At 40.2% G+C, this 24,006-nt stretch overlaps 1 protein-coding gene across 1 annotated transcript in view; it reads right to left on the bottom strand.

Moving 5' to 3' along the window:
• USP26 (ubiquitin specific peptidase 26) overlaps positions 1 to 7,590 on the bottom strand; it is a 53,800-nt gene extending 46,210 nt beyond the window's left edge. Inside the window, exons 1-3 of the mRNA XM_040468097.1 lie at positions 7,491 to 7,590; positions 3,724 to 3,819; positions 3,061 to 3,106 (exon numbers count right to left, since the gene is read on the bottom strand). The gene's annotated coding sequence lies outside the window, so the exon portion shown is untranslated. The remainder of the gene's footprint in view (positions 1 to 3,060; positions 3,107 to 3,723; positions 3,820 to 7,490) is intronic.
• Positions 7,591 to 24,006: the final 16,416 nt, after the last annotated feature.

The raw sequence follows: 24,006 nt of genomic DNA, 5'->3' as shown, positions 1-24,006 counted from the left end.
CACTGAGAATGTAAATATCAACAACACAGAGAAAGCCTCTTGCTCACTTGTGTTTATAGTCCCATGGGCCGGACCTATAATCAGTCCGCATCAAGCCATGCAAATGAACTACAACTCTCCCTATGAGGATCATGGTCTTCTCACCATCCCTACATATGCTGTTATTGAAGTAGAGGAGCAATACACCTGCAGCAATCATACAACTTTTTAAATGTCACACTGTACAATGCTTTGTGGAACATTAGGCTTAACAAAAACTAGAATAAAAAAAATTCACTGAATCATGTACACACGCTTCCTAAGTGTGTACATGATATTTGGAAACAAAATGGGAGTCAAATATCTGAATGAGAAAACACAGATTTCTTACCAAAATCCAATGACAAGACTCTCCATCATAACTAGTATGGGTATTTTCACAGAAAGACTGGTTGGCACAAACACCAAAATGTTGGCAGTGCTTGTAACTCTACGTAATTGGATCATCAGTGATTTTTAAATTCTTTCAGTTCTGTGTAAGATCTGCCTCATAGGAGTGGAGAGTGTACAGTTCTTCCTAAATCTGCATTCTGTGATGTCATATTTGTAGCTTAAAATTGGCCATGATGGGATATTTTTCACCTCCAAAACTGGAAAGTGCTATATATCAGAGTGCTTTCTCTTCTTTTAGAGAGCCAGTTGTTAAACATTTACTAGCATACCACTTTTTGTAGTCTTTAGACATTCTCTGCATTATAATTACAATTTGAAGTTATTTTTAAAGGAAATAAAATGTGAGTATATTAACCTTTGTGTACATGGTGCTTTTTCATCAAGTGCTAAGAAAATTGATTTTTCCTACATAAAAGACCCATAATCCACATAGACTTGCCATTAAATTTCCAGTCTGTCTCCAATATACATATAAGTATGAAAACACGTTTAACCTAAGCATGAGTTTGAGGCAGAAAAATCAAACCAAGAATTTATAGCCCATTAAAATTCAAAATAATTAGCAACCATTCACAAGTAGGCCCCAGATGAGTAGAAGGGCAAAAGACTGAACTTGTTAGGATTCAAGAAGCCAGGCTCCACCTTAAGTTTTGAATAGAGTCCCTTTCACTTCTCCTAGGTTCCTGAATTCTGGGGATAATCCATCCAAATGGACATTAACCTTTTTGGATTTCTCTGCCTTGTAACCACTTTTTAAATGCCAAAGCTTAGTGAAATTACCCACTAAACCATTCATTTAGGCCTTCTCCACACCTCCCCGCCCCCAATGAAAAGACTCAAGATGACTGAAATCTGCAGTGGGTACAAATGTGTATGGAATGGGGATGAGGTGGCAGAGTTATAATAAAGTTTCATACCTTTTTTGGACAACCATGTAAGCTAAGGTCACCATCATGTTGCTTAGTGAGGGAACTTGGTTGGTGCTGCGCCACTAAGTGGTTTTGGGTAAAGCTTTTTCTAAATACTTCAGGCCTTAGTTTTTCACTTAGTGGGAAATAATAATGACCCCAGGGCCCAGGGCTTTAAAGAAATTTCATCAATTACAGGGATAAATCAAAAGGCTTTGAAATGTCAACGAGCTATGCAACAGCTAGACACTTTAGTTTCCAATCAAAAAGAAATGTGGATTAAAAAAATGTTTATTCATATTTGAGAAAGAGAGCATGAGTGGGAGAGGGGTGATAGGGACAGAGGATCCAAAGTGTGCTCTGAGCTGATAGCAGCGAGCCCAAAGTGGGGCTCGAACTCACGGGCCATAAGATTGTGATCTGAGCCAAATTTGGATGCTTAACTGACTGAGCCACCCAGGTGCCCCAGAAATGTGGATTTTTATCTTGAATGGGTGAACTCTAGGTTCCATAATCTTACCAAAATATAACTTGTGCTAATATAAAAGTAGCGGAACCAGAGATATCTTTTGAGACTAAAAGTTAACAGTCTCTTTGAGATCATCTTAGGATAGTGCATATTTATATTGAGCATTTTGTCCCATCCTTCACACTGTCAAGATTTTCACCTAATCTTAAATGAACTAATCGCAGCCCAGGAGACACTTGTTATGGGGGAGGAATGAGAAGAGAACTTTCTAGGACTTTCAGTTAACAGGTACCCTCCAGCCTGCACAGCTTGACAAATTCTAGGATGTCATTCCGGGTGCTGAGCCAGGTCAGCCTCGGTGTAAGGTGTTCAAATTGGCCAGAAAAGAACCCGGCTCAGCACAAGGAAAATCTCAGGTCCCTGGGCCACCTCTTGCTTCAAAGCGAGATCACAGAGGTATAATTTCCAGAGACAAGCCAGTGTAACCTATGAAGAATGCACTGTGGCTGAGAAAGCAAAGACGATAATTAAAGGAAGGGGGCAGAAAGGGGGCAACCCCAAGCAGTACAATGTCCTGTTCAGATATATACATTTAGGAAATGGGGGACTAATTCATTGAGTACCTCCTGTGTGGTTGGTGCATTACAAAAAGTGTCACACTTAATTCTCACAACATCCCTGATGGCAAAGTATGACTGCTGTTTTGCAGATAAGGAAACTGAGGCTCAAAGAGTTAGCTAGGACTAAGAATAGTTACTGATGGAGGCAGGTTTGAACTGAGGTCTGACTGACCCCAATAGGCAAGCTAGAAAGCACCAAGCCTCAGAGCTGCATAATGCAGGCATTTACTCTACAGATGGTAGGAATAAGTACCATTCCTAAGACTTACTGTTCCAGGACTGCAGGGGAAGGTCACATTCCAAAACATATGCCAAAGGACTGCAGGGGAAGGTCACATTCCAAAACATATGCCAAAGTGAGCAACACCTCTTAAAGTGTAAACTGTGGTCAGAAGATGTCCCCACTCTGAGGTTTGGTGTTCCCGCGTTCTGGAAGTTTCAACCCCAAATGAATATGAAATCTCATCACTCACCAGAAAAAAAATCCTGACCCACTTACTGCATACCTTGCCAGAAAATTGACAGTTAGCAAAAGTGAAATCAAGTTCAGACACAGAACCTCTACATGTTTTGAAGAAGCGCAGTGGGTAACAATCTTGGGGAAACAGCACCAAATAAGGGGAACACTTACCAATCAAGCCTTGTGGTTTGGCCACTATATTGATAGAAACTGTGACCTGGACAGGAACAAAACAGAGGATTATACAGGAGCATTAAATGTAACCCAATCAACATTAGCACTTTTTGTCATGATCAGTTCACCCAAGTCCATTCATCCCACTGCACATCTTTGTGTAATGTGACAGGAAAGACAGGGGTCAGGGAGCCTTAGTATGCAAATCTCAAACCTCGTCCGTCCACAGCTTCCAGTACCTGAATTCATTGAAAAATTTTTAACAGTGACACAACGTGTTGAAATAATATGTTAGGAGTCAGCTGAGCTGACAGACTATTGCCTCAGAGTGACAATGAGCAGAGTGTCTCTCAGACTCAGAGACAACAGGCTTACTGTGTATGAAACACGCCATGTGGGGCATGTGGTTCCATCAACGTCTGCAAACCAATAAAATGGCCAACAGTGTATCGAAAAGTAAAGATTTAGACGAGAATTGACCTCTATTACTTTAATTGCTGGCCTATGCCTTCAGGATCCGTACCAAATAAACCTCACAGGGAGGGTTGGCTGGCTGACTACCATTCCCTGCCCCCGACTTGGTCCATAGGTCTCATCTTTCCCTCTTTCTCATAGACAGAGGTTGGCTTTAAAATTATATTCAGATCCATGTTCTCATACCTGTTGAAACAAAGCTAAGCACCCCACTTGGCTTTGACTTCCGAAGTTTGTTTTCTACAATCTAGTTCGTTCCTTCGTTCTGGTGTGTTATTGGATCTGAAAAAAGAATAAAAAGAAAGATTAAAACTCTGGTGTTAAAAAGTCAAAGTGAAGTTTCTTTAAAATCACAACAGTCTAATTATGCCAAACTCTAACAGTAGCAACCACAGTGTAGAGAAGAACACAAATATGTGTGGGAGAAAAGATGGTCCTGCCTAATAAAGGGTCGTGGTCTCTACCGTGGAGTTAGGCGGCAGTGCCCAGGAGTGACCCTGCCACCATGCCTACCTTTTAAAGACCTGGGGATAACATTTCAACACCATCTTTAATGATGACACGAGGACAGCAGAGGGGGGCCACTCTCTGCCCAATACCCCTCAGCTCATGCTACACAGAGATGCACTTATTCATCTGGCTGGTTCTGACTATGGGTTCTATTTCCACTTTCTTCACATTACAGGCCCACAGACTGATCAATACTGGACTTTTCTATCACAGGTCCTGAAGGAGGTGATGAATCTGCAAGGAGATCTGCCTGTGGGCAGAGAGTTACTTAACTTGGAAACTCGGGTGGGTGGCTGGGACACCTATACTCTTTCACTTATCCAGAGGAACTTCTGAAAACGGTTGGTGAGGTTAGGATACGCAATCATAAAGAATGAAAGACAATGTAAAACAGCACCTACACTCATCCTGTGGTTACAGGATAAGACTACTGCTTCAGATTTTCGACTGTCCCTTCAAAATGATCCAGTTACTCTGCTTTAATCAAACATCACGGGGGCATTATGAAATGTTAGACTGACAGACAGCATCCCTTAATTCCTTTAGGGGTGGGTCTCAAATGAATCCGTTTATTCTATTCAATACCTTGGGTAATAAAACCCTTGGCAGGGCTGTTCACCAGGTTACACAACAGCACTTCATGGTGTATTAGTGTCAGTAGTTGGTGATGCAGTAACTTAGAAAATCATGGACATCAGAATTAAGCTAGTATCATTTAGAGTAATTTCACGAATAATTTCAACCATTAAGCAGCAGTGTTACCGTCTGACACTGAGCACAGCAAGTAACAATGGAAGAAATCTGACAGTTACTAATATTGGCTTTTGTGGATGTGGTCTTTAGAAAATGTCCCCTCTCCCTCTGGGATTCTCTTGAGAAAGGTGGATACAATAAAATGCCTTCAAACTCCACACCTGGACCTAAATCCCACAGTTGGAAATTGTTCAAGGGTTAGGGCTCTGCTTCAAACAGTAGTATTTGTGAAGCTAGTTAATGTCCCCATTCCCCAAACCTTGGTTCCTCATAGCAACAAAAGCAGAGGCAGCCTTCAATCCTACCAACAATCGATCTTCCTGGTTTCTCAATATAGTCCAGGAAGATAATATTTGGAGAATAACAACATTCCACCAATAAAGGTATCAATAAGTCATTTACATAGTAAACAATATGCACAATTCAAGTCAAAATTAAGGATGAACCAGACAAATTCAACCAGCACCACTTTACCTCAGGCAAGAATCAGGTTCCTCTTGGCGGTTAGGGTTCTCAGATCTTTGAGAGAGACCAGAGTTTTCCTTTGATTTAGTTAATACACATTACATTTCACAAAATAGAAGCATGGATATAAATAAGCCATCTCTGTCCATTTCAAAAGCCTGCACTTGCCATTTAAAGGTTTAACCCAGCTTACTGCAGAGTTAGGCACGCGTGGGCTAGAGGCGTGGCCAGCACGCGCCAGCAGGAGGCGGAGCCTTGTATTCCCGCCAGTTTCGGTGCTAACTTGCTACCAAACAATGTTGTTTGTTCGTAACTGGAGACCATAGAAATCTGGCTTTTCTGTGGAAAAACACTCGGGAAAGAGGAGCTAGGGGTAAAATTGTACATTCCCATTATGTTAAATACACAATTGTACTGTAAAGTAAGATTCAGAACTACGCAACATGATTTCCAATGGCTGTTCACTTCCAGAAACACAGCAGTCTCGACGTTCCTTTCCAAATTTATACACTGAAATATCTCACATTTGTCAAGGGAAATGCATGCAAAAGACTAGCAGAAATGAATTCAATAACGTGCTATTAAACATCCAATTTTTACAGAAAACAAAATCGCAAACAGCATTTCGTGGTGGCCAGTGACCGGCACTCTGGGGCATCCGTTGTCCTAAAATACACTCTCGGCCACGCAGATTGTGAAAGTGGTGTGCATTTTCACACCGAAAATACCACAATACCTTCCTTCCCTTAGAAAACTCTTTACCCTATTTGCGAATTAAAGATAACACTCAACTCTTTTACACAAAGCTTACGAAAAAGACCAAGAGCTGCTTTTAATGTAATAAAATGATACTAGACCTACAATTTCTCTGTAAAACCAAGTGCCAAACTGTGTTAAATGACCGCCCGGACAAGACCCTCCACTGCATTCACTGTCGTGAAACTTACAGGACTGAGCCAGAGGGTTAAATTCTGCACTTGTAAATTCGGAGCACCTCAAAATATATATATATATAAATATATATAAATATATATATTTATATATTTTTATTATATATTTAATATATTTTTTTATTTTATATATATTTAATATATATTTTATATATATTTATGCATATTTATATATATATATTTTTTTTTTTTAAGAATTCATGAAGTGAGAACAAAACCCGGATCCAAACCAAATAAATCTATACCAAATCCGCAAGTATATTACCAACTAAAAGGCACTCGATCTGACCCTTAATTCCCCCGCTTCCCATAAGAGACCTGCGGAGCCCCCGATACCGAAATTTAACAGAACGCAACGAGGCTGAACGAGCAACTGTTCTCCAAAATTAAACGTGGAAGGACACCCAGTATGGGCTGACCGGAGGCTCACGAGCACCCACAGCGTTTGGAAAACAGCCGGCGCAAACAAGACCAAACTTGGAAAGCGAGGTACGGGAGAAGGGCCAGGCCCGCTCTCGGTTCAGTATCACCATAGCAAAATGCAAACCGGCGTTAAGGTTCCTGAAAGCTCTTGGCGTTTAAGGCCATTAAGGCCGTCAAAGCACAAGTCCTGAGGTGAATCGGGTCGTCAATTTGCTCATGTTCAAGTCGACGACACCGCGGGACTTTCTGTTTCTTTTTAAATTAAGTTAGCGTACGACACGAGCGATTCCGAAATTTCACCACACGAACGATATTTAAGGGGGGGAACACCCCCCCGCCAAATGACCCTGGAAGGAAGCCGCCGCCCCCCCAACTGCCCTAATCCCACGCACGATCCCTCAGCGTGTGACATTTCTCGTCAGGCGGAAAACAACCGAGACAAAGGGACTAGGGCCACGAACCAAACAAATTCACACAGGCAATAAGTACCCCAAAATGCAAAACAGGAGGCAAAACCAGCTCCCAGGCAGCGACGTACGAAGCTGTCCCGCGCCCGCTCAGGCGGCAGCGCCATCTCCTCATTTTTAAGTTTCAAACACCATAGAGAACCTTGACGCCACATAGAAGAGGGGACCAAGACCAGTATTTAAACGGGTAAAAACATCACAGGGCGCAATACTGTGCCCAAATTCACCTACGGGACCCACCGTGTCACAGGCATTAAAGCCCGCTAGAGTATTAAAATAAATTCTTAATTAGCAAAACATAGTACCACATTTCATACCCCCACCTATAAAAGGTGTACTACAAATAGGCCACTAGCGTGACAATTCACAATTAAATCAATCTTACGTTCTTCCGATTCTGTGTGGGACCAGTCGCCACGTTCCCTCGCCCCTGAGGAGAAGGACCAACGCCAGACGCACCACACGACCCGAGGCAAAATGGGCACCGTAACAACCCGTTGGGCCCCGTTTATAGCCAGCCTATGGCTCCGCCCCCAAAGGTCCTGATTGGTTAGTGTGGGAATGACTGACGGGGTGCTATCCACTCACTCTTCTCGTTCTGTGGAAAACCTCTATGTTCCAGATGTCAGCTCCTTATTGGTGGGAAGGATTCTCGCTTGGCTTTGTATGTGTTTGAGTCAGGGTTGCGAGAATTCCAAGTACGGAATGAAGTAGCCACTTCAGATTCAAACCAGACTCCCTGATTGGTCCCAGTGTGAATTCAAACAATGCCTCAACCATTTTTTTTTCCAGATTTTCGTGTCACTGCTTCCTTCTGGAAAGTTCTCTCCATCATCTTTGGTCTTGGGATCGAACTCGAACCAGATACTTGATTGGCCGTGGCAGGGAATTCAACCGCTACAGCAAGTATATTTGGGAGTGCTCACTTGGATATCACTGTTTACTAAAATTGGGAAAGAGACATAGGGGTGATACCAGGGATCTATGTGGAGTAAAAAGTGAGCCCAGGGGCGCCTGGGTGGCGCAGTCGGTTAAGCGTCCGACTTCAGCCAGGTCACGATCTCGCGGTCCGTGAGTTCGAGCCCTGCGTCAGGCTCTGGGCTGATGGCTCAGAGCCTGGAGCCTGTTTCCGATTCTGTGTCTCCCTCTCTCTCTGCCCCTCCCCCGTTCATGCTCTGTCTCTCTCTGTCCCAAAAATAAAATAAACGTTGAAAAAAAAAATTAAAAAAAAAAAAAGTGAGCCCAAACAGCTGCCCAGCTCACAAATGCAGATACGCATCAGGGGTATTAAGTGGGGAGTTGTCGAGTCATTGAACAGCAGATACACAGAATAGGCAACTCTGTAACTGTGCATGGGTGGTTAGGAGAGCATTCACAGAACAGGGAGGATGCGTGTAGGAGCGAGAGAGGCCTGAGGAATGGGATCGTGAAAAGAACTAGGAAATAGCCAGACTAGACTTTGAATTCCTAGCCCTCTAGCGCCAATGTCCATAGTTTAGGCCTCTTGTACGAGACTAATCACACCTTTTGTGCGGTTGCCTCTTCCTGGAATGTCCTTTCCCCCCAATGCCCACCCCTCAGGGCCAGCTCAGATGCAGCCTCCTGCATGAAGCCTTCCTGATCCTACTCCCACAGGCAATAGGCTCTCTTCTGCTCTTGTGGGGTGGGGAATATGGGAAAACTGCAGAGCCAGGGTGCAGGGGAATTTTGGGGGCTCTGGAATCAGTCAGCACTGGGCCAGCCCCAAGGCTTGTACTTGGAAGTCTGCACTTGTGTTGTGGTTGTAGAAATTCTGGAGAGTTCAAGGTAAGCAATAAAGCAACCCGTAGCTGTCTCCTGATTGCACAGAGCAGTTTAAATGAAAACTACAAGTTGAAAGTAAACTTGATGAAGAAAGTAATAGGCAACAGCTACTGGGATTGGTCAAAACTAGGAAATCAACCTACATGGTAACCATATTTCAGGCTGAACAGGAAAATACTACCAAGAGAGGACACTGGCAAGGTGGAGCGAGTGAGACAAGGAAACCAGGCAAGTGCACGCCTGTGGTTAGGGGGTATGAAGGGGATGGTATGCTTTGCAATTTTGGTTCTTTCTACCTGAGTCTTCAGAGGCCTCCAAGTGAAGAAAACCTAGAAAAAGTGAAATCCTCATCCCTTGGAGGCCCAAATTATGTGATGAAAAGTGGTTGGCCAAAGTGTGGTTCCTAAATTGCCAGAATCCGTATCAGTAGGGGAGCTGCTTTTTTGTTGTTATTGAAGTGGGATTCACATAACATAAAATTGACATTTTAAAGTGAACAGTTCAGTGGCATTTAGTACGCTCACAATGTTGCGCAACCCCCATTTCTGTGTAGTTCCAAAACATCTTCATCAGCCCCAAGGAAAGCCAGTACCTGTTAAGCAGTGGCTCCCCATTCCCCTCCCCCCAGCCCCTGGCAACCACCAATCTGCTTTCTGTGTGCATGGATTTGCCTGTTCTAGACATTTTGTATAAATGAGATCACACAACATGTGACCTTTTATGTCTGGCTCCTTTGACTTAGCTTACTGTTTTTGAACTTCATCTACATTGTAGTCATTAGCACATACTCTTAATTATTGGTTTATGCTTCTAAATCAGATAGGAAAAAAAATAAAGCTACTAACAAAAAGAATACATGTATACTTTCTTTGATCTCTTCACTGATGCTTTTATTTCTCATGTGAATTCAAGTTATTGCCTGATATCTTTTAATTTTAGCACAAAGAACTGCCTTTGTATTTCTTGTAGAGCAGGTTTGCTAGCAACAAATTCTTTGTTTTTGTTTATCTGGGAATGTCTTAACTTCTCCTCCGTTTTTTGTTCTTCTTTGTTGTAGTGGAGGAAGCATAACTTAAATTTAACACTTTAGCCATTTAAAAGCATACAATTCAGTGGCATTAAGTACATTCATAATGTTGTGCAACCATCACCACTATTGAGTTCCAAACTTTTTTTTTTATCATCACATACAAAAACTCGGTACCTATTAAGCAATCACTCCCCATTGTATGTTACTGAAATTTAGTTGGTATTAATCAGAACTATATTGTTATAAGCTAAGAGGTTAATTGTAATCTCCAGGGCAACCACTAAGAAAGTACCTAAAAAAAATATGTGGTAAAAGAAGTGAAAAAGATTCAAATGATGTATACTAGAAGATATCTATTTCATACATACAAAAGAAAACACAATGGAGGAATAGAAGAACAAAAAGGCGGAAAGGCATATAGAAAGTAAATACAAAATGAAAAATATATATCCTAACTCACAAATAATTAAGTTATTTGTAAGTGGATTAAACATTGCAATAAAAAGGCAAATATGGGCAAAACAGATTTTAAAATGACCTGACTAGGGGCGCCTGGGGGGCTCAGTTGCTTAACCGTCCAGCTTCGGCTTAGGTCATGATCTCACGGTGTGTGAGTTCAAGCCCTGCAATAGGCTTTCTGCTGTCAGCACTGAGCCCGCTTCAGAGCTTCTGCCCTCCTCCCCCGCCCCTCCCTCGCTCTCTCTTTGTCTCTCATAAATAAACATGTTTAAAATTTTTTTTTTCAACGTTTATTTATTTATTTTTGGGACAGAGAGAGACAGAGCATGAACAGGGGAGGGGCAGAGAGAGAGGGAGACACAGAATCGGAAACAGGCTCCAGGCTCCGAGCCATCGGCCCAGAGCCTGACGCGGGGCTCGAACTCACGGACCGCGAGATCGTGACCTGGCTGAAGTCGGACGCTTAACCGACTGCGCCACCCAGGCACCCCAAATAAACATGTTTAAAAAGATAAAATATAAGGAGTTCTTCTAAAAATAAAAAGGAAAAAGAAAAAAATTATTACAAGAAATGAATTTAAAAGTCTGTAGGATACAAAAATCAACTGCATTTCTATAAGCTAGCAAAAAATAATCTAAAAATGAAAGACGAAAATTCCATTGAAAGTAGCATTTAAAAAGAATAAAATACTGGGGCGCCTGGGTGACTCAGTCAGTTAAGTGTCTGACTTCGGCTCCGGTCATGATCTTTTGGTTCATGAGTTCAAGCCCCGCATTGGGCTCTGCGCTGACAGCTGAGAGCCTGGAACCTGCTTCGGATTCTGTGTCTCCCTCTCTCTCTCTCTCTCTCTCTCTCTCTCTCTCTCTGCCCCATCCTCACTCTGTCTGTCTGTCTGTCTCTCTCAAAAATAAACATTAATAAATTTAAAAAAAGAATAAAATACCTAGGAACAAATTTAACAAAAAGTGAGATACTTGTATAGTGAAAACTGTAGTACATTTTTGAAGTAATCTCTATACCCAACATGAGGCTCAAACTCATGACCTTAAGGTCAAAAGTCATATGCTCTACTGACTGAGCCAGCCAGGTGCCCCTGTAATATATTTTTGAAGGAAATTAAAGATGGTCTAAATAAACGGAAACACATTCCATGTTCATGGATTGGAAAACTTAATATTTTTAATCCCCAAATTGATCTACAGATTCAATGCAATCACTATCAAATTCCCAGTTATTATCAAATTCCCAAGCTATTTTTTCCCTCACAAATTGACAAGCTGATTCCAAAATATCTTTGCAAATGCAAGGTACCCAAAACAGTCAATATATTCTTCAAAAAGAACAACAAAGTTAGAGGACTGACACTTCCTGATTTCAAAACTTAATGAAAATCTACAGTAACCTAGACTATGTGGTACTGACATAAATATAGACATATAGAGTAATGGAATGGAATGGAGAGTACATAAATAAATCCGTATAACCATGGTCAATTGATTTTTGGTAAAAGAGCCAAGACCATTCAAGGATGAAAGAGTAGTCTCTTCAACAAATGATACTGGAATAACTGCATACCCACATTCAAAGTAATAAATTTGTACTCTTATTTCACATCATATACAAAAATTAAATCAATATAGATCAATGACCTGAAAGTAAGAGCTAAAATGATAAAATTCTTAGAAGAAAACATAGGTGTAAATCTTTATGACCTTGGATTAACAATGGTTTCTGAGTTACGAAACCTGAAGCACAAGCCTACGAACCAGATAAACTGGACTTTATCAAAATTAAAAACTTTTCTGTTTCAAAAGACACTATCAAGAAAATGGAAAGATATCCCAGAGAGTGGGAGAAAGCATTTGCAAATCATATAACATGACATTGCATATCATATTTTTGATAAACAAATTGATCCAGAATATATGAACAACTCTTGCAACTCAATGATAAAAAGAGAAATAACCAAATAAAAATGCGCAAGGGAGACATTTCCTCAAAGGATATATACAAATGGCCAAAAAGCACATAAACAGATGCTCAACACCATTAGTCATTAGGAGGATGTAAATCAAAACCACAATGAGGTACCATTTCGTACTCACTAAGATGCCTAGAATCAAAAAGGTGTATATATTATATATAACATATTAATATACATAACATAACATATATTATGTTATGATATATTATATAATATATATAATGGAATATTACTTGGTATTCAAAAAGAATGAAATCTTGCCATTTGCAACAATGTGGATGGAACTAGAGTCTATTATGCTAAGTGAAATAATTCAGTCAGAGAAAGATAAGTATCATATGATTTCACTCATATATGGAATTTAAGAAACAAAACAGATGAACATAGGGGAAGGAAAGCAAAACTAAGATAAAAACAGAGAGGGAGGCAAACCAAAAGAAACTCTTAAATAACAGAGAACAAACTGAGGATTGCTGGAGGGGAGATGGGTGAGGGGGATGGGCTAAATGGGTGATGGGCACTGAGGAGGGCACTTGTTGGGATGAGCACTGGGTATTGTATGTAAGTGATGAGTCACTGAATTCTACTCCTGAAACCATCATTATACTTTATGTTAAGTAACTTGGATTTAAATAAAAATTTTTAAAAAATTTAAAAAGACATGGAAACTAGTGTTCAATGAGGTTGTGGAGAAATTAGAAACCTTATACATTGCTGGTGGGAATGTAAAATGGCAGAGCTGAATTGGTAAATTTTATGTTTTGTGAAGTTTGCCCTAATAAGTGAATAAATATAATACACACACACACACACACACACACACACACACACACACACACACTTTCCATTATTTTCCTGAGAATAAGCTTAGTGATCTCAAGATGAGAGATCCCTATTTGTTCTTGTCTTTTAATAGAAGGCAGGTAAGAGTTGATCTGCAAGTTCTGGCTCAACCCAGAAGCAGGTATCTCAGTGGCCATGCTTCACCAATTCTGTGCTTTCTGAACATTCATTAATTTTTGCTGTCAACCTAGTGGCCTTGACCTATGTCCTCTTGTACTATCTCGACAGGGTTTTGAGCCATAGCCTATTGCTAACCAGCTTAGTGTCTTTGGGTTGATTAACTCTTTGAAGGCAGAAGGGAAGAGACACATTCAGAGCAGTCTGTGTCTTCAGTGATTTTAAAAAGAATGTAAGTGTCCTTTTTAACTGTGTCTATACCTCTAATCTGTACAGTCCCTGGGACACACACACACAAAAAGAACACAATAAGTGTCTATCAAATAAAATAACTTAATCTACACAAAAGCCCAATGATTTGGATATCATTACTTCTATATTACCGATGAGGTCTTCTGGTTTCTTCATTTGTAAATGCAAATTTATTAATACTCACCTCACTGCATTTTGTTGCGTCTGTTCATTATATCCATCATAAGAGACAGTATAATATTGGAGAAAGAGCGTTGTTTTGTATCAGTAAGTTATGAGTTGGTGGGTCAGCTGAACTATATACCATGAACATGGGCAAATGGCCTCTGAATTTCAGTTTCCTCAGCTGTTAAATTAAATGTTATGTATAATGCTAAATTATAAATTACATTACATATAATGAAGCATTATATATTATATGTAATATAATATAGATTATATCATTTTATATATATATATATATAATTTTTTTTAACACTTCAGCAAGTGGCTATTGCTTTTTTGGGCTTCTTGCTCATTCTCTCTCTCACTTCTAAACAATGTATTGTCCAGGGCTCAAGCCTTGCGACTCTTCTCTATCTACTCTTATCCAGGTATTGATATCACGGCTTCAATACTATATATATAAAAATATATTTACATATATAACATGTGTGTATGTATATGTGTACATATATTCATATACATGCATATAAACACTTAACAACCTAACATAGTACCTAACACATAGTGACTAGTTGAAAATTGTATCCATTCTTTTTACAAAATTTTTTAATGTTTATTTATTTTTGAGAGACAGAGACAGAGCACGAGTGGGGAAGGAACAAAGAGAGGGAGACACAGAATCTGAAGCAGGCTCCAGGCTCTGAGCTGTCAGCACAGAGCCCAACACAGGGCTTGAATTCACAAACGGTGAGATCATGACCTGAGCCGAAGTCCGAAGCTTAACTGACTGAGCCACCCAGGTGCCCCTGTATCCATTCTTAACTAAATGATAGTTATAATTACATATAAAGCATCTGGCTCAAAACAGGTGCCAGAAAGTTCCTTCCCTCGTTTCCTGGTCTTAATTTGGTTCCCATGCACTTATAGTTTCCTTCTACCAGCGTGTACCCCCGAATTTCTTTTTCTCTGGAACACCCTCTGTTCCCTCTCACTCTCATCTAATCCTTGCAACCTTGGCCTTCCTAATAAATTCACTTGATCAAGCATGCACTTCTCTGCATCAGCCTTCTAGGTTAATTATTTGACACTGGGCACAAATCATGGTCCGTGATCAGCCCTTTGCTGCCCTCACCTGGCCTATTCCAGTGTCTGTTACAGTTGACAGATGACCACTGGTCAGCAGAGACTCAGCTCTGATCTAGTTCTGACAAGGAGTTCACAGCAATAACTCCCCAGGGAATTCGGGCTAACGCATCCCTTTCTCTGGGAGATAGGGCTAAAGAGGCCATGGCCAGCTCCATCTGATATCTCCAAAAGAGAAAATTCGGTGACTTCAAAATGTCTGTTTCAGAATTGTTCAGGACTACTCATGGCTAGGTCAGCACTATGTGGAAAGAAAGCAAAAATCATATGGAACCCCCAGGCCACATATGTTTGCCTTTCTTAGCTCAGTTCATTTCTAGACCTGAACACTGGGACCCATCTATGCTGTTTCTATTTCTGAACATCGAAGCTCTCTTCCCAATTTAAAACCACGTGCTACTCTGGAGGAGGAGGTGGGCAGGGGGAGCTCCACCCCGCTTACTTCACTGTGTGTTCCAGAAGACGCCAGCTTGGACTTGTCAAGAGAAGTTCCATTTTCTTGGGAGGCAGAAGGCCTGAACCATCTCCCTCAACAACTGTCAAAACAACAAGTGTACATTGGGTGGGGCATGGGAGAAGTGGGTGAAGGGGGTCAACAATAAAGAGGAAAAAAAAGAACACCATTTCTCATACGTGAAGATCCCCAGCAATCCATCACAGAGCTTCTCAAGTGGGCAAAAATAAATTTTCCTATTTGTTTGTTGATGAAGCAAATATTTTTATAGTGATAAAAAGGGAAAGGTAGTTGTTTGGCCGGGGGGGGGGGGGGTAGTTAGACTATCCACTAAGTAGCTACTCAAAAAAAAGTGTATGTGTGTTTGTGTGTGTTGAGTGAAGGTGGGGAAGGTGACTGGAAAAAGACAATATTGTTCCCCAAACCAAACAATAAGGACGAAATAGAAAACTGAAGATAGAGCCGATCTCTGAATATTGATTTAAAAACCCTAAATCTTTAGCAAATAGAATCTGTCTTCACATGAATTAATACATTGACATAATGTAACCAAGTGGAATTTTCCCTAGGAAGTAAAACACTATTCAATATTCAATATTAAATTAATATTTATATTATATTAATATTTGCATTGTACTGGCTAGTTTGTATTATATTATGTTAATTTATATTATATTAATGTTTGATATCTTAATAAATCAAAAGAATAAAGACTCAGCATGTGGTTATTTCAATAAATAGGTGAATGAATAAGTTTATCTATACTGATTTCTTTGAAAATAAAACATAAATATTTAAAATATGAAAGAGATTAATACTTTCTTTTTTTAATGTTTATTTTTTAAGAGAGACAGAGAGTGAGAGAGAGACAGAGAAAGTGGGGGAGAGGCAGAGAGAGAGGGAGACACAGAATCCAAAGCAGGCTCCAGGCTCGGAGCTGTCAGCACAGAGCCCCACACAGGGCTCCCACGAACCGCGAGATCATGACCTGAGCCGAAGACAGAAGCTTAACCGACTGAGCCACCCAGGTGAGCCAAGAGGTGGATACTTTCTTAACCCCCTGTCAAACAGAACATTTCTAATTTTGAAACAATAGATTTCCACTGAAATCAAGAACAAGGCAAACAGTGTGTTGACTATTGTTTCATGTTGTTCTGGAAGTATGAGCATTTAGAGGAGAGAAGAAAATAAGATATATAAAAGAGAAAAGAAGAAAACTTATTATCAACACAGAAAATAGCTATATACCATTAAATCTCAGAGAAGTGACTTAAGTTAGAAGATAATTTATAAAGTAATTGGTTAGAATTGTTAATAAACATTCAATAACACTCATACTACATTAATATGTTTATTTATTTATTTTATTTATTTGTTTTTAATATGAAATTTATTGTCACATTGGTTTCCATACAACACCCAGTGCTCATCCCAAAAGGTGCCCTCCTCAATACCCATCACCCACCCTCTCCTCCCTCCCACCCCCCATCAACCCTTAGTTTGTTCTCAGTTCTCAACAGTCTCTTATGCTTTGGCTCTCTCCCACTCTAACCTCTTTTTTTTTTTTTCCTTCCCCTCCCCCATGGGATCCTGTTAAGTTTCTCAGGATCTACATAAGAGTGAAACCATATGCTATCTGTCTTTCTCTGTATGACTTATTTCACTTAGCATCACACTCTCCAGTTCCATCCACGTTGCTACAAAAGGCCATATTTCATTCTTTCTTATTGCCACGTAGTGATTAATATAAGTTAAATGGAAAAACATATCTCATTTGTAAAAGTAATAATAAAAATTAATTTCCTAGAAATAACAAGATATGAACAAGACCTTATGAATGAAACAAAATTGTAAAACTCTACCGATATTCATAAAAGAGGATTCTAATAAGTGAAAAGGCATACTTCATTTTTTATGAGAAGATATAAATGGTTTTACAAAATCAATTATATTAATCAGAATATTCAATGTAATCTCAACAAATATTAACATAATATTTCACTTTGGAACCTGAATATATTATTCCAAAATTTACCTGGAAAATAAGCATGAGGAAACTGCCAGAACAATTTTGAAAAAAGAAATGAGAGTATCCTAGCACCTTTGGATACTAAAAGGCATCAGAAGAATGTAGCAATACTACACTGTATGCTAACTTGAAATTTGATTTATTATTTTTTAAATATTTTTTAATGTTTATTTACTTTTGAGAGAGAGAGAGAGTGCAGAAGAGGAGCAGAGAGAGAGGGAGACACAGACTCTGAAGCAGGCTCCAGGCTCTGAGCTGTCAGCACAGAGCCCGACGTGGGGCTCGAACTCACGAACTGTGAGATCATGACCTGAGCCAAAGTCGGACGCCCAACCGACTGAACCACCCAGGCGCCCCTAAATTTTAAAAAAGACATTACAAATAGCTGTGCAAATAAGCAAAGTGCGAAATTCAAGAGGGCAGAAAAAAAAAAAAAAGAAGCAAGGATTCCAGTATTCACCAATTCAGTGTTTATGGTGACCTTGGAGAATGTAACTACCACATATAATGAGAACTACTGTGTTTAGTACCCATTTTTTAAAAGATGAGGTACGGAAGAAATTATCTTAGGTTTTGCATGCTGAAATACTTGAGCATTCTCAACAGCTATATTTATCTTACATTCATCTTATTAAATGTGATTAGTTCTGGGAAAAAAAGAATATAGCAATAAAAACTATGTGTTACTTACCAAGAATATACTAACAAATTAATGGAACATGATAAAAATTCTCCAAGTAGGCCCAAATGTACATTGAACAAAATGTACTGTTAGATAGTTTGAAATGTGAGGAAGGAAGCTGGTTGATTAAACAGATTTCTTGGGATGACAGGCTAGCCATTTGGCTGAATAAAGGGATGAAATCCATATCTTATTTTTCACACCAAACAAAAAGAAAGAAGGAAGGAAAAAAGAAAACAAAAATTAAATTCAAAAAAGAACAAGTATAAATTGAGATTGTCATTCGTGGGCAATTTCTCAGCAGACACTGACATCTCATCTTGTGACCTTGAAACGTCTTAACATCATAAGATCTCAATGAATTAGTGATTACAAAGCTTCTGAGGGAAATCATAGCTGACTAGAGCATTGAGATTCAGACTCTGACCTTTTTTTAAGTAAGAACTAAGCCGGCCTTTACATACTGATATGTGGTATCTGGAAAGCAAAACTTTTGTCTTTTTAATTAATTGACTAGAAATCTCTTTTATAATCCTCTGTTATAAAGAGGAAACGGAAGCACCAACAGGTAATCTTCCTCTCTGATGTCACCATTCTTTTATTTACCTCAGCTCTTGACACTGAGAGGAAATTTTTATATGTTGCTTCCCCCAAGTTTGCATCTATTTGAACATTCCCACCCATTCGCTCTGGGGGGCGGGGGGAGAGGACTAGCTATGTACTGAAGAGTGTGTGCAAGGATGCCATGAGCCTTTGGTTTGCGTTCCAGCTGTGCACCTGTCAGCCCTATGACTTTGACCTCATTTTCCCCATGTACACATTTAAAGAGTTGAACTAGATCATTTCTAAGCTTCCTTTGAGTTGAAGCATTCAATACAAAGAATCAGTCGCTTCCTTTCTTTCATTTCCCTTATGTTAGAGGGTCTTTGCTAGAGCATCAGTTAGATGTACCAAGAGATTCTAGTCATAAATACTTTTGTCCATTCATAAGTGTTAACATCCAAACAGCTGCAACTAGCTATACTTTTTAGGACTCCTTGCTGGCTCCCAATTCTCTTGCTTGGAGGGCACAGGGCTCAGACCTTGTGTCTTTCCATCCACCTTTTACCCCTGTAGTGATCTCATCTGTTTTCATAGTTTAAAAGCCATCTGTGCAATGACGACTCCATAGTAGATCTCCCCAGGCCAGATCTCTCTGCGTCAGAGATACCCAACCGCCTACTAGACATCTCTTCTTGAAAGTCTGATAGGTGCCTCATACTTGATATGTCCCAAAAGAACCTCCTCCTCTTTTTACCAAAACTGACTCCTTCACCAGTCTGCCCATCTTAGTACACCCAATACTTACAGTTGCTCAGACCAAAACTTTGGAGTCATCCCCGAATGCTCTTTCTCTCACGCCCTCCACCCAATTTGTTGGCAAACCGTGTGGTTCCTATGTACAAAATACATGCAGAATGCCATCCCTTCTCACCTCACCCACTGCCACCACCTTGGTCCAAAACACCATCAACTGGTCCCTAGATTATTGCAGTCACTTCTTTATTAGTCTCCCTGCTACTGATTTTACCACCTTGTAGTCAATTCTCAACAGGCAAACAGCTAAATTGTCAGATTCTATCACCCCTAGGCTTTCATCATCTAAAGGTTTTCCCTCACTCATCTAAAAAACAAAGGCCTGCACCCTTACCCATTATCTTTGTAACTTGCCTCCTATTCTTCCCCTCTCTCACTCCATTACAGACACACCCAAGCATATTCCTGCCTGAGGGCCTTTACATTTGTTATTCTCCCTCCCAGGAGAGCTCCTTTCCGGGTAGCCACAAAGCTTATTGGCTCCCTCACATCCTTCAGGTCTTTGTTCAAATGCCATCTTATTATTAGGCATTCCTCAACAACCCTGTTGAAACTTACACACATCTCTGGCCATACGCCTTTCCTCCTTTTTCATTTATCTTTATATAGCACATTTTACCCTCCTACACACCATGTACTTTACTTCTTTATTTGTTTATTGCCTGCCTCTCCTCTTTAGCATGTGAGTTCCATGAAGACAAGGATACTGGTCTGTTTTTCCAGTGCTAAGAAGAGGGTGCCTAGCACATAATAGCTACCCAATAAGTATTTGTTGAATGAATAAATGAACTGTCCCCATTGACCAGATGCCTCAGAGATTCCCATACTTGTTAGAGAATGATAAAATGGCTTTATAGAGTGAATTAGACTGAACAATAAGTATAAAATACCGCGTAGATGCACAAATGATTATTTCATTATCTGGCCAATGTACAAGAGACACATACAAATTGTTCTAATCACACAGTGGTGGAAAAATAATGAACAATGAGTTCTTGAATAAGTGTAGGAAGAAAATAATGGATTGTAGTTTAAATGAAATTGGGATGCAACGGCCTGCATCACAGACCTGCTTTATCTACACTTTGAGAACTGTCATTTGGGGAAAATGTCCTTTAGAGAGAAAGAAGTAGCCCAGAGAGACAAGCCAAAGTGAAGAAACAGTCCAGCCTAGGGCTTGTACCAAGCACGGTCAGTATTTAAATGCCTTTTCACTGTGAATCCTTTACTTTCCAGTATAATACTCTATTTATTTGCAACATTGAATCAAGTGAGCATTTGCTCCTTTGCCTTGAAACAAATTTACTCTTATTCAGAATTTGTTAACAGCAATTGAAAACTCTGGCTACCTCTGATCAGGTACCTTCCCGATACAAATATAATGAACTGAACAATAAGGCATGATTAGGATTGTGTTTTCCAAGAGAAGGTTCTTATTTAGGGTAGATCTACAACATACTATTTCCATTTCCTTTTGTGCATCTTAGTTGCTGGATGCAGAATTAAAGGTTTAGGTGGCTAGATGCTATAGCTAAGGAGAAGCCCCCTTACCTAGGTCATCACGGAGTTCAGTGCCAAATGATGATCTCAGCTTCACCATACTGTGGAACATCTTTACCTTAATTGTTCAAGATACTGGCTTGCATTTGCACAATTGTAGATTCAAGACAATAAGACCTTGGACTGAGGACTCCCATAATGGTGGAGCCATTAATGGCTCCATAATGGTGGAAGCAAGACATATTTGGTCTTACTGCAGTATATTAAAGTTTCAGGGTTTTCGCACTAAAAAAGTAGTTGAGCCCTGAGAGAAGAAGAACCTGTCTGGCATTAGCAGGCAATGCCTGGCACCAGTTGAAGGCGATACATAAACAGGAAATAACATTGTGATGCAAAAATAAAGAAAATAAATCACGGCATCCAAAGTCATTGCAAAAAACATACCTTGTCCCCCAGCAGGTCTCTGTGCCTCTAGATGAATGTCACATGGGAACTCAATCATTGCCACTTCATATCAGCAACAGGCTTTTTTCTTGATGGTTGACAATTTGAAACACAAATAGGAACCAGATATATGTCCTTCACACTGACCACTATGCATATCTGTTTAAAACATTACAGTAAAATAGTAAAAAAAAAAAAATCATTTCTATAGATGTGAAGAACAGGTCTATGCACTCCTAATACAGAAGTGCCATTAATTTTTGTAGGAGGCTCTCTTCTCAAATCTGTTACAAGGTAATATGATATGTTTCCTTCTCCCTGTGTTTTTAATCACTGAAAGATGTTTTCAGGTAAATAGTATACACCATCATTACAAAATGTTCTAGCCTCAGTTACTTATTGCTGTATAACAAACAACAAATTTCATGGCTTAAAACAACATCAATTTATTATTTCTTATGTGGATGGTTTGGATGGTTCTGCTACTTCCTGGGGGGTGTTTGCTGGGTCTCTGGGATGGCTGGAAGGTCCAAAATGGACTTATTCACAAAGCTGGCAATCGGTGCTGGATCCCAGCTAAGAGCTCAGCTGAAGCTGTCGGTTGGGGACCTTGATGTTCCTCTGTGCAAGCCTCCCTGTGAGCCTTCTTGGGCTATCTCACAATATGATGGCTGGGTTCCAACAAGAAGAATCCAGAAGCTAAAAGAAGGCAGAAGCTAAAGATCTCTTAAGTTTCAGTTGTTACTCTTGCCACATTCTGTTGGTCAAAACAGGTCACGGGGCTTGTCCAAATTTGTCTGTTAAGAGGAGGAACGGTGGGGCACCTGGGTGGCTCAGTCACTTAAGCGTCCAACTTCAGCTCAGGTCATGATCTCACAGTTCATGGGTTCAAGTCCTGCCTTGGGCTGCTTGCTGACACTTCGAAGCCTGGAGACTGCTTTGGATTCTGTGTCTTCCTCTCTCTCTCTGCCCCTCCCCTGCTCACATTCTGTCTCTCTCTCTCTCTCTCTCTCTCCCTCTCTCCCTATCTGTCTGTGTGTGTGTCTCTCTCAAAAATAAATAAACTTAAAAAAAAAAAAAAGAGGAGGAATGGTAAGACCACAGTGCAAATGGGCACGTGGGATGGGAAATGATGTTACAGCCAGCTTTGGAAACATATTCTACCACAGTCAAGAAATGTATCATTTTCCCCCCTTTGCTGCTTTCCTTCTCATTTTCCTCACATATTGGATTTTGAATCAGATCACATAGATGTACCAGACTAGACTGTGCTAAATACACAGGATGTTCTGATCTTAATTTATAAACTATGCCAGTGTAGTTCAATCAAGGGGAACGGGACCAGGCAATAGCCATCTGAGGATTTTAAGGAAATCAAGAGAGAAATTGGAGTGATGTTTGTCACAATGCATAGTCTGTGATTCTGGAAGGTTATTATGCAAAAAGGAGTTCAAGTTTTCTGAAGTGTCTCAGTATCAGGTACCATTCTGAATATTTTCCATTCATTAGCTTCTTTAATTTTCACAACACCCTGAGGTCTGTCTTATTGTCTTCATTCCTCAGTTGGAGAAATATAGGTCCAGAAAGATTAGGTGAACGTGCCCAGTGATCACAGCTATTCAGTCAGTGGACAGGGGCTTAAAGTTCAGGTATGTCCGACTCCAAAATCCCTATGTCCACTATACTCTTGCTGTGCAAAGAGTGGCCCCGCAGAACCCTTATCCCATTAGGAGAGATGGCACCTGAGGGTGGTCAGGGAAAGGGTTCCCTGAAGTGTGAGGCCTAGAGTAGGGGTCTTAGTTGCTAAGATATGGAAGGGAAGTATGGATTCAGAGGTCTACAAGGAAAGGGAGGAATAGCAGCTGGGATTATATAGGTTGCGGAACGCAAAGCCGACGGGCAAAATTCAGAAAAGCTATAATGAGCTGGTAATGAAATGTAACCTGATTGAGGAGGACAGCGTGGTTTCTCTGAGAAGTCAGGCCAGACACAACTATCCAAATTCTTTTAGGGAATGAAAGAAGATACAGTCAATTCATTCATGTGTGCCTACTCTGAGAACTCAGAGCTTTCCAGAAGCGTGCTCCTAAAATGAGAAGTAACAAAACCAGAGAAAACCCATACTTAGCTATGTGGCAGCCAGAGGCCCCTGCGGCCACTGCTCCAGAGGAGCTAGAAAAGCTGGTATCAGAAGTTCATTCAAGGTCCACATCTTTCAAGAAGGTGGGCAGCAAAACCTCATGGAGCTACAAAGTGAAAGTTATCCGTGTGTGATAGGAGCCTTCACTTTTCAAGGAGGCACATTTGATTTTGAACCTTGGTCTGAAACATACGACCTGTGTGAAGTCCCGTAACCTGTCTGAGGCTCAATTTCCATATCAATAAATGAAGAATAACGATGCTTACGTTTCAGTGTAGTCAAGTAAAACAAAAGAGAAAAATCTACATCATAAGACCTAGCAGGCAGTGAATAGAAAATTATTAGTTTATTCATTTTATACTTACATAATGCTTACTATGCAGGTACTATTCTAAACACTTTACAAATATTAACTCACTCAATCCTCATAACAATCCCATGGGTATAGACATTACAATTGCCTTTGCAGTACAGATGAGAAAACTGAGGCACAGAGAGG

The sequence above is a fragment of the Herpailurus yagouaroundi genome, unplaced genomic scaffold (genome assembly GCF_014898765.1).
Source record: "Herpailurus yagouaroundi ecotype Mexico unplaced genomic scaffold, PumYag 67681, whole genome shotgun sequence".
Classification (NCBI taxonomy): Eukaryota; Metazoa; Chordata; class Mammalia; order Carnivora; family Felidae; genus Herpailurus; species Herpailurus yagouaroundi.
This window is presented reverse-complemented; position numbering and strand designations above follow the sequence as displayed.